The 8,218-nt window shown below is 38.0% G+C and overlaps 1 protein-coding gene across 1 annotated transcript in view; it reads left to right on the forward strand.

Moving 5' to 3' along the window:
- LEKR1 (leucine, glutamate and lysine rich 1) overlaps positions 1-8,218 on the forward strand; it is a 174,170-nt gene that overhangs the window by 134,521 nt on the left and 31,431 nt on the right. The gene's annotated exons all lie outside the window — the stretch shown is intronic.

Raw genomic sequence — 8,218 nt, forward strand, 5'->3', positions numbered from 1 at the left:
AGAGAGGGAGAGAGAGAGGAAAAATGAGAAATTGCCTCTCCCCAGGGTGGCTACACTGAAATCCCTACTCTCTAGTCTCCTCTTGAGATTTTGGGCACGTATGCACATATACATGGCATGATTGTCAAGTCACTGGGTCTTAAACCGCATAGTAGGCCATGTGAGACCCAGTGCCTTCAACTCCACACCAGAATTTAAAGTCTTTAAAATAAATACTTTTAATTGAAAATAGATCCCAATTTGCCTATTATGTCAACTCAAAACATGTTTGTTTTTTTTTTAAATACCTGGTAAAATTGCAGAGTAGGGTGTCACAGAGAACCACACCTCCCTCCGAGCTGTGCCAAGCAAAGGCAGCATGACCCTGCCGAGAGCCTTGGGCTGACAGGAACTTGAGCTAGCTTTGCCGCTGGGAATGATGTCACCTCAGATGGCCATTCAGCACTTGGGTCTTTGTTTCTTCTGGAAACAAGAGAATTGTATTAACTTATTTCTAAGGAACCACAAGAAAGAACTGTCATACTCCTAGAAATTAAAATATTGTCTGACAAACAATAGGCATTCAAGAAATCATTGCTGGATATATGTATGGGTGGATGGGAATGAATTTCATTTGACTCAAACATCTGATCACAGGATTTAAAAATTAGAAACTCCAAGTTTTTCTCTCAGGTCCAAAGAGCTTTTGACTTGCCAGAAATCAAGAGCTAATAGTATAATGTTTGCTCCTGGATTCTAGTGGTAATCTTTTTTTTTTTTTTTTTAGAGTAAAAGTCAAATTTAGAACCTAAATTTGTTTTTTCTTATTATTCTAATGCATGCACATCTCTAGAACTGGTCCTGAAGGGGAAGTTGAAGATCTAAAAAGGTGCACATTTTCAGCTTTTATAACATGGAAGTTGGTGGACTGTGTCTTTATAATTAATGTTTCTTTCTCATAATTCTTCAGATTTCTATCAAAATGTTCCAGTAGAATCAGGGTTGGTTCTTTGTAGTTTGTTCAAACACAAGACTGCTTTCTCTTTATCACCGTCCTAAGAGGGCTTTGTAATCTTGAGCAAAGTGTGAGCCCTTCCATCAGTTTGCTGTGTAAGTGTGGCTTTTATTTTTGGAATGATTATCTTTTTCACATATATAATCATCTCTGCATACATTACTCATTGCCCATTCCATTCTAATCAAAGACAGCGTGTGCCTGTAACAATATGTAGACAGATTCTTTCTGCCCTGTCGTATTAAAGAGCTACACTTCAGAGTTCTTAGAGTCAGGAACAGGGACTCAGCAGGGAACCAAAGAGGCCTAAGGGTTCTTTTCATTTCTATAACCATATTATCAACCAAAATTACCATCACAGATACAAATTCATGTTTTTATAGCAATTTACTCAAAACACCATGTACTTTATAGAAATGTCATAAAGAAGTTCATAATTCTTTGCAAATCCAGTGGTAATGATTATGTCACTAACATAATTTGAGTGCAAGCTTACTGTATTTTAGCTATGATAATCTACTGTACTTTTATACTTTTTGTTCTAAACGGATGCATATAAGAGCACTGCTTCGTACTAAGTCCATCAGGGGAATGCAAATGGAATGGCATCTACTTTTTGTGGTATCAAAAGTATAACTGTCTCTGGGACTGGATGGTGGTGAAGTGCTAAATCATGACACTTTGTCATGATAACTATGGGAAAGTTCCAGATTCATATCCAGAGACCTTCTCGAGTATGCTAGGTATGCACGGGCCCATGTCTGGGGCAGGCTGAGGTTGGGGATGTATCATGGTATGAAGACCCTGTCAGGAGTGCTTGCTCTCTCTCTCTCTCTCTCTCTCTCTCTCTCCCTCAGAAGAAATAAATAAACTCAGAAAAAATTATAACTATCTCCAGAAAGACTAAAAATTAAACATCTCAAATATTCAATATGATCTGCTTTATAGTAAAGGTAACTTTTTTTAAGAGTTATTTTATTTAACTTTATTTATTTATTGTAATTTGACCAAAGAGGGACAGAGCAAGAGAGAGAGAAAGAAAGCAAGTCGCCAGGTCCAGGACTCGAACCACAGACAGCTATATGGGAATCCAACACCCTTAATCACCATGCCACCTACCAGGCCCTAGTAAAGGTAACTTTTTTTTTTTTTTGAGAGGTTTTTGCTATAGGGCGCATGTACTCACCAGAAAGACAGAGAGAGACAGAGAGACAGAAAGCGAGAAGTCATCCCCCGGGAGAATGGCCACGCCACAATCCCTTCTCCTCCATTCTCCTCTCAGGATCTTGGGCACGCACGCACATGTGGCTGGTGTGAGTTTAAGCCACCGGGTCTAGGACTCAAACTGTGGTCGACCAGATGGGAGTTCAGCGACATAGCCATTACACTAACTGCTGGTCCCAAGTAAAGGTAACTCACAGGCACCATCTGGAAATGGTCATTGGATATTCTATTCAGGAAGACCTCTTTCAAACAGGAAACCTGCTATGAAAAATAAAGTGGAGTGAATTGCCAGGACTCTGCTGTGACCACCTCTAACAAACACATGGCTGGCCACATCCATTCTGTGATCCTGGCATTTTGAAAACCGGATGAAATGTTACTTTGTTTTCATTGACTGTTGCTTCTTATCTTGATAAAGTCTACTCTTAAAAGATGCTAATATGTTACCTGAAGTTGCACAATACCACTCAAGAGCAGACCATTGTATTAATTTTTTATTGCTGCTGTAACAAATGACCACAAATTTAGTAGCTTAAAATAACACACATTCATTATCAAATAGTTCTGGAGGCTTCAGAGAACACATTTCTTGCCTCTTTCAACTTTCACAGACTGTCAGCATTTCTTAGCTCCAATCTCTGGTTTTATTGTCACATCACCTTCCCCAACATTAACCCTCTTACTTTCCTCTTATAAGGACCCTAGTAATTACATTTAGTGTCATCCAGATAACCCGAAATAATCCCCAGGTCAGGACCTTTAACTTAATCACATCTGCAAAATCCATTTTGACATATGAGTAAGATAACATATTTACAGACTTGGATATGGACATTTTTGGAGGGAATGATTCAGCTTATCACAACTGTGAAAAGTTAAAGATGTGTTATCAACCCTATATCAACCACTAAAATATAATTAAACAGTCACAGTTAATTAGCCAACAAAGAAAAGAAAACCAATCACAAGATGTACAAAATTCAGAAGTCAGCAGAGAAATTAGGAAAATCAGGCAAAGAATAGATGGGACGAATAGAAAAAAACAGCAGTCTATAAAGGATTTGTTTTCAGAATATATAAAGTACTTTAAAAACTCAGGTATAGGAATATAACCTAACAAAAAATGAGCAAAAGATTTGAACAGATGCTTTATCAAAGAAGATATACAGATCTTATATGCCAGTAAGCACATAAGATGTTCAGTATCATTAGTCATTAGAGAAATGCAAATTAAAACCACAATGAGATAAAACTACACAGTTTTAGAATGTCTAAAATAAAAAAAAAAAAGCCTGAAAATATTGAGTGTTGGCGAGTGTATAAAAGAGTTAGAACTCCCCACCCTGCTGGTGATACAAAATGGTACAACATCTTTGGAAAATCTTTGAAAGTTTCTTAGAAAGCTAAATATATGCCTGCCTTGTTAGCCAACCATTTCATTCCTATGTATTTATCCAAAAGGAATGAAAGTGTATACCCATACAAAAACTTGTACACAGATATTGATAGTAGCTTTATTTGTAAGAGCCACAATTTGTGCAATAACCTAAATGTTCATCAGCAGAACATTGCAAACCAATCTGTAGTGACAGAAAGAAAACAATTGGTTGGAAATGAGAGGAGCTAGAATGAGGGATTAAAAAGGAGTAACCCCCTCCCCAATATCTTCTATGGACCTGTAGGAAATTGAGAAAGTATCTTATTTCCCAAGACGGCAAAATCTTTAATGCCCATTTCTGCTGTAACCCACCTGAGTAATGAAAAAGAACCATATCTCAGAGAGGAAGTTCAGGAGCTATGACAGAGTGAACAGAGAAAGAGTGGTAGTCTAAGGGAAGATTTCCACTTCCAGGGTAGGCTTCCGGTAGCGTTTCAGAGCTGCCATGGACTTTACTGGTACCAAGTGACTTACAGAACACCTCCCAATGAGAGGGCTACCCTAGTCACATCTGACTGTTGTCAGACTTGACCATTTGACTTGTTCTTGTCATTGAAATGGGAGAAAAGTGATATATACACTAATTCTGGAAGCAGAAGCTTTAAGAGACCCTACGCTTCTCTCTCTCTCTCGCACATAGGCAAAAACCTCTACAAGAAAAGAAGAGCAAGATCGAGATCCTATGCTTTGGTGATTTTTTTTCTTTTCTGTCTACCACAAAAACAGCATTCCTCTTTAAGAGTTAGTTACTTCTTGGGCTACATCCTGAAGCAAAACACGTGGAGCAGAGCAGTACATGAGCGATAATATGGAGGAAAAAAAAATAAAAATTTGGTATTATAAACCACTGAGATTATAGATATGCAAAGTTCAAGATGTTTCTAAAATAAAGTAGAACAGTCAGGTGTAGAGAAGGATACATGAGTCAGACACTCAAAACAGATCTGCACTAGAGATAAAATTTGGGAGTTGTCAGCATATAGATTGCATTAGAGGAAGATGAGTCGGCAAAGGAGACAGGAACAGCCAGATATTTGGAAAGAAGCCACAAGCGAAGTTTTGAATGTGAATACTCGTTTGCTGTCTTCATTCTTTGTTCCTTTTGGTTCCCTTCCTTTTCTCCAGCCTAGAGATTGCCATGCAAGCATGAGAACATGCTGGGTGTGCCTCACACTTTAAAACATGAATCTTCCTTGTATGTGTGCTGGACTTGGAATGCCATTCCAACAGTGCCTCTGCCTTCCTAATTCACTTCCGTATCTCCAGGGGCAGATGGCTCTGCCTTGTCCACAGAGGACACTAAACCCTGCACTAGAGAGAGAGGCCTACTACCTACCTGCTCCTTCCTTTCCCTTGGTCTTTACTCTTTCTTCTACATACTCACTCTGCCCTGTCCTCAGGCCACTTCAGTAATTGTATATGTATATATAGAATAGATACATGGAAGGTTTTATATAAGTATAAAATACAAGTCAATGGACTTACAGCACATCTCACCCTGAGCTAGCCACATTTTAAATGCTCAGATGCTACATGAGGCTGTGGGACAATGCTGGTTTATAGTATAACAATTGCTTAAAATTTGCTGTAACTGAATTTATGACCTAATATGAGATCGATTCCACATGAGTTGGAAAAGAATTATGTATTTTTCTGCTAATTGTGTACAAGATTGTATATAAGAACCTTACATTAATCTTATTATTACCTTAAATATTCTCTATCCTCAATTATTTTTCTTTTTTTTTTTGAGAAAGATTTTTGTTATAGGGCATGTGGCCTCCTGGAGAGTCAGAGAGAGACAGAGACAGAAAGCAAGAAATCACCCCTTAGGGTGGATGACCACACCACAATCCCTTCTCCTCCGTTCTCCTCTTGGGATTTTGGGCATACACACACATGCACCTGCGTGAGTTTAAGCTGCAGGATCTGGGACTCAAACCACAATTTGACTACATGGGAGTGCAGTGATGTAACCATTACGCCATCTGCTGGCCCTGCATTATTTTTAGCTTGACCTCAGATTACTACATTATACAATTACAGAAGAGTCATTGACACAACAGCCTGGAGTTGCATATACACTATTTCCATGGCCATATATGGTAATCCTGGATTGACTTACCTATAACTGAGGGAGCTTTGTTCAGTTCTGCCAAGATGGTGTCCATTTGACTATTTCTCCGTAGCTGAATATCAGTTTTGCTTTACATATTTTTGGACTATTTTAGTAAGATCATATAAGTTTAGAATATTCACAGTAAACTTTAACCTATTGTCATTATTAGTCCAAAATAATGACTTTTGTCTTAAAGTCTACTTTGTCTGATATTAATGCCTGATATTAATATAGTTACACACTTCTGTTGCTTTAGTATATCCTTAAAGTTATAGCTTTCCCGTACTTTCCCTTTCAAACTTCCTATGTCTGTATGGCTCACCTTCAAGATGAGAGTGGGCTTCAATGCTCTACTTACCATAGGGATCTTACCTTCACCTTATTTATTTTTTACTTTGGGTTTGGAAAAATTTTAGGTTTACGGAAAAGTTACAATGACAGTACAGGGAGTTTATACTTATATTTGACCCTTTGTTCATTATCATGGCATTATGTTATATCTGTCCAAATTAGGAAATTTAAATTGGCCTGTCTGTAGGTAATCAGCTGGCCTACAGACTTCATTTTGATTTTACTAGTTTTCCACTGCTAACCTTTTTCTGTTCTTTATCTTAGGTTTTATTCTCTGAATCTTCCTCATTTTACTATCCAACTCATTGGTGAACTACAAGATTATTTTTCTTTGTATTTTAACTAGAATTTTATTTTTAATAAGAACCTTTGGAAGGTACCTAGACCAATATAATTCTAGAAAGGGAAGTGGCTGAGACCACATGGGAGGGCACTGGGTTTGCCTCCTGAAATTTTCCTGTTTACATCTGATACATGTGCGTGTGCTCATGACACTGACTGACTGAGGCAGATCACAGCACGAAGGCCCGGCTGGGGATGCCTGTCTCTTTCTGTGTCTCTCTTTCTCCCATGGAAGAAATAAATGAGTAAACTTAATTACTTATTGTAACCTGGAAATGTAGACACTATTTTTGTTATGGTAAAAATGTTTAATAATACTATAAGAGTGACACTAAAATAGAGATTAAAAAAAAAAAACAGGAGTCTCTTGCAGTACATTAGGTAGGAGGTAAAGTCAAGAAACTTAACAAGGCCTTTAGTAGTGGGAAAGGAAATAGGCAGGTGCAGGCAGTGGTATACTGAGCTACAGAGCTGGCAGCTACACGGCCAGCCATGGGTTCAGATTCCACATAGACAAAAAGACACATGAGGTGCACATATGCCCAAGATCCTGACAAGCAAGAGGACTGGGAAAACAGGATCATGGCACGACAAGACTGTGTCAAGGATGCTGCTCCCTCTCATATACCTTTACACACTCTGTCTCGTGAGTAAAGACAAACTTTAAGAAAATAATCATATTTTAAAAGGAGAGAATAGTTTGAAGGACACTAAGGGAATGAGATCTATAGAACTCATGACTGAATGAATATGGTAGAATAGAAAGAAAGAAGAGTCAGAGATGACTCAGGGATTTCAAACCAAAGTTTTTCACTTTTGCAAGTTTTCAGAAGTCAGGAGGAAAAGATCGCAGGAATTGATGTTTTTTCGTTTTGTTTGTCTGTTTGTTTTGGGAGAATGAGAGAGAGAGAGAAAGAGAGACCCTTGAAAGGATCTTGTCAGGCTATGATGCCCATTCCCCAGCCTTTTAGTTCTTAAGGATCCTGGGTACACACACATGCCTAGCACGTTTCCAAGCTGACCTATGCACCCAAACTCATGGTCAGCCATATGGCTTCCAGCCTTTCAGGGCATTTGTATTACCACTGTGCCACAGCAACTGGGCCAGATTCGGTTTTTTGATGTGTGGAATTTTTGATGCTGAGGAATCATCAGGGTGGAGATGTCTAACACGCAGTTATAAATGAAACTCACAAAAAAAGAGTGTATGAGCTAAAATGAAGAAAGTGATCATGGAAAACAAAGAGATTAGAAGGAATAAGCAATGGAAAAGAAGCACTTACATATAAAATAAAAAGAACCGTTGTCATTATATAGGGGGAAAAGGAGCCCTGATCAACAGGCATGCTTTTGCCATTACTAGTGATAGTCAAAGTCTTAACCTCAACGCCCCCATGAATTTTTCTTATGAATCTCATGTCCTTAGTTCTCCCCAGATGATCACAAACTAAGCATTAAGATTTATTAAAATGTTAACATGTTTATGTTTTCTAAGTTCTAACATGTTTTGTACTATACCACATCTTTGACATTACCCTCTAAATTTCATTTGCTCCTGTAAGTATTTGGCATAAGTCAAAGAAAAATAAATATTGCAGTAACTGCTGACATATATTGACTTTATAGCACATCCCAACATGTTTCCTTTTTATTATTTTTAATTATTTCTTTAATTTTATTTATTCATTTATTTATTTTAATTTGACTGGAGAGAGACAGAGAGAGAGAAAGTAAGAAAGGAAGCCACTAG

This window comes from Tupaia chinensis, unplaced genomic scaffold (genome assembly GCF_000334495.1).
Source record: "Tupaia chinensis unplaced genomic scaffold, TupChi_1.0 Scaffold000272_1, whole genome shotgun sequence".
Taxonomy (NCBI): Eukaryota; Metazoa; Chordata; class Mammalia; order Scandentia; family Tupaiidae; genus Tupaia; species Tupaia belangeri.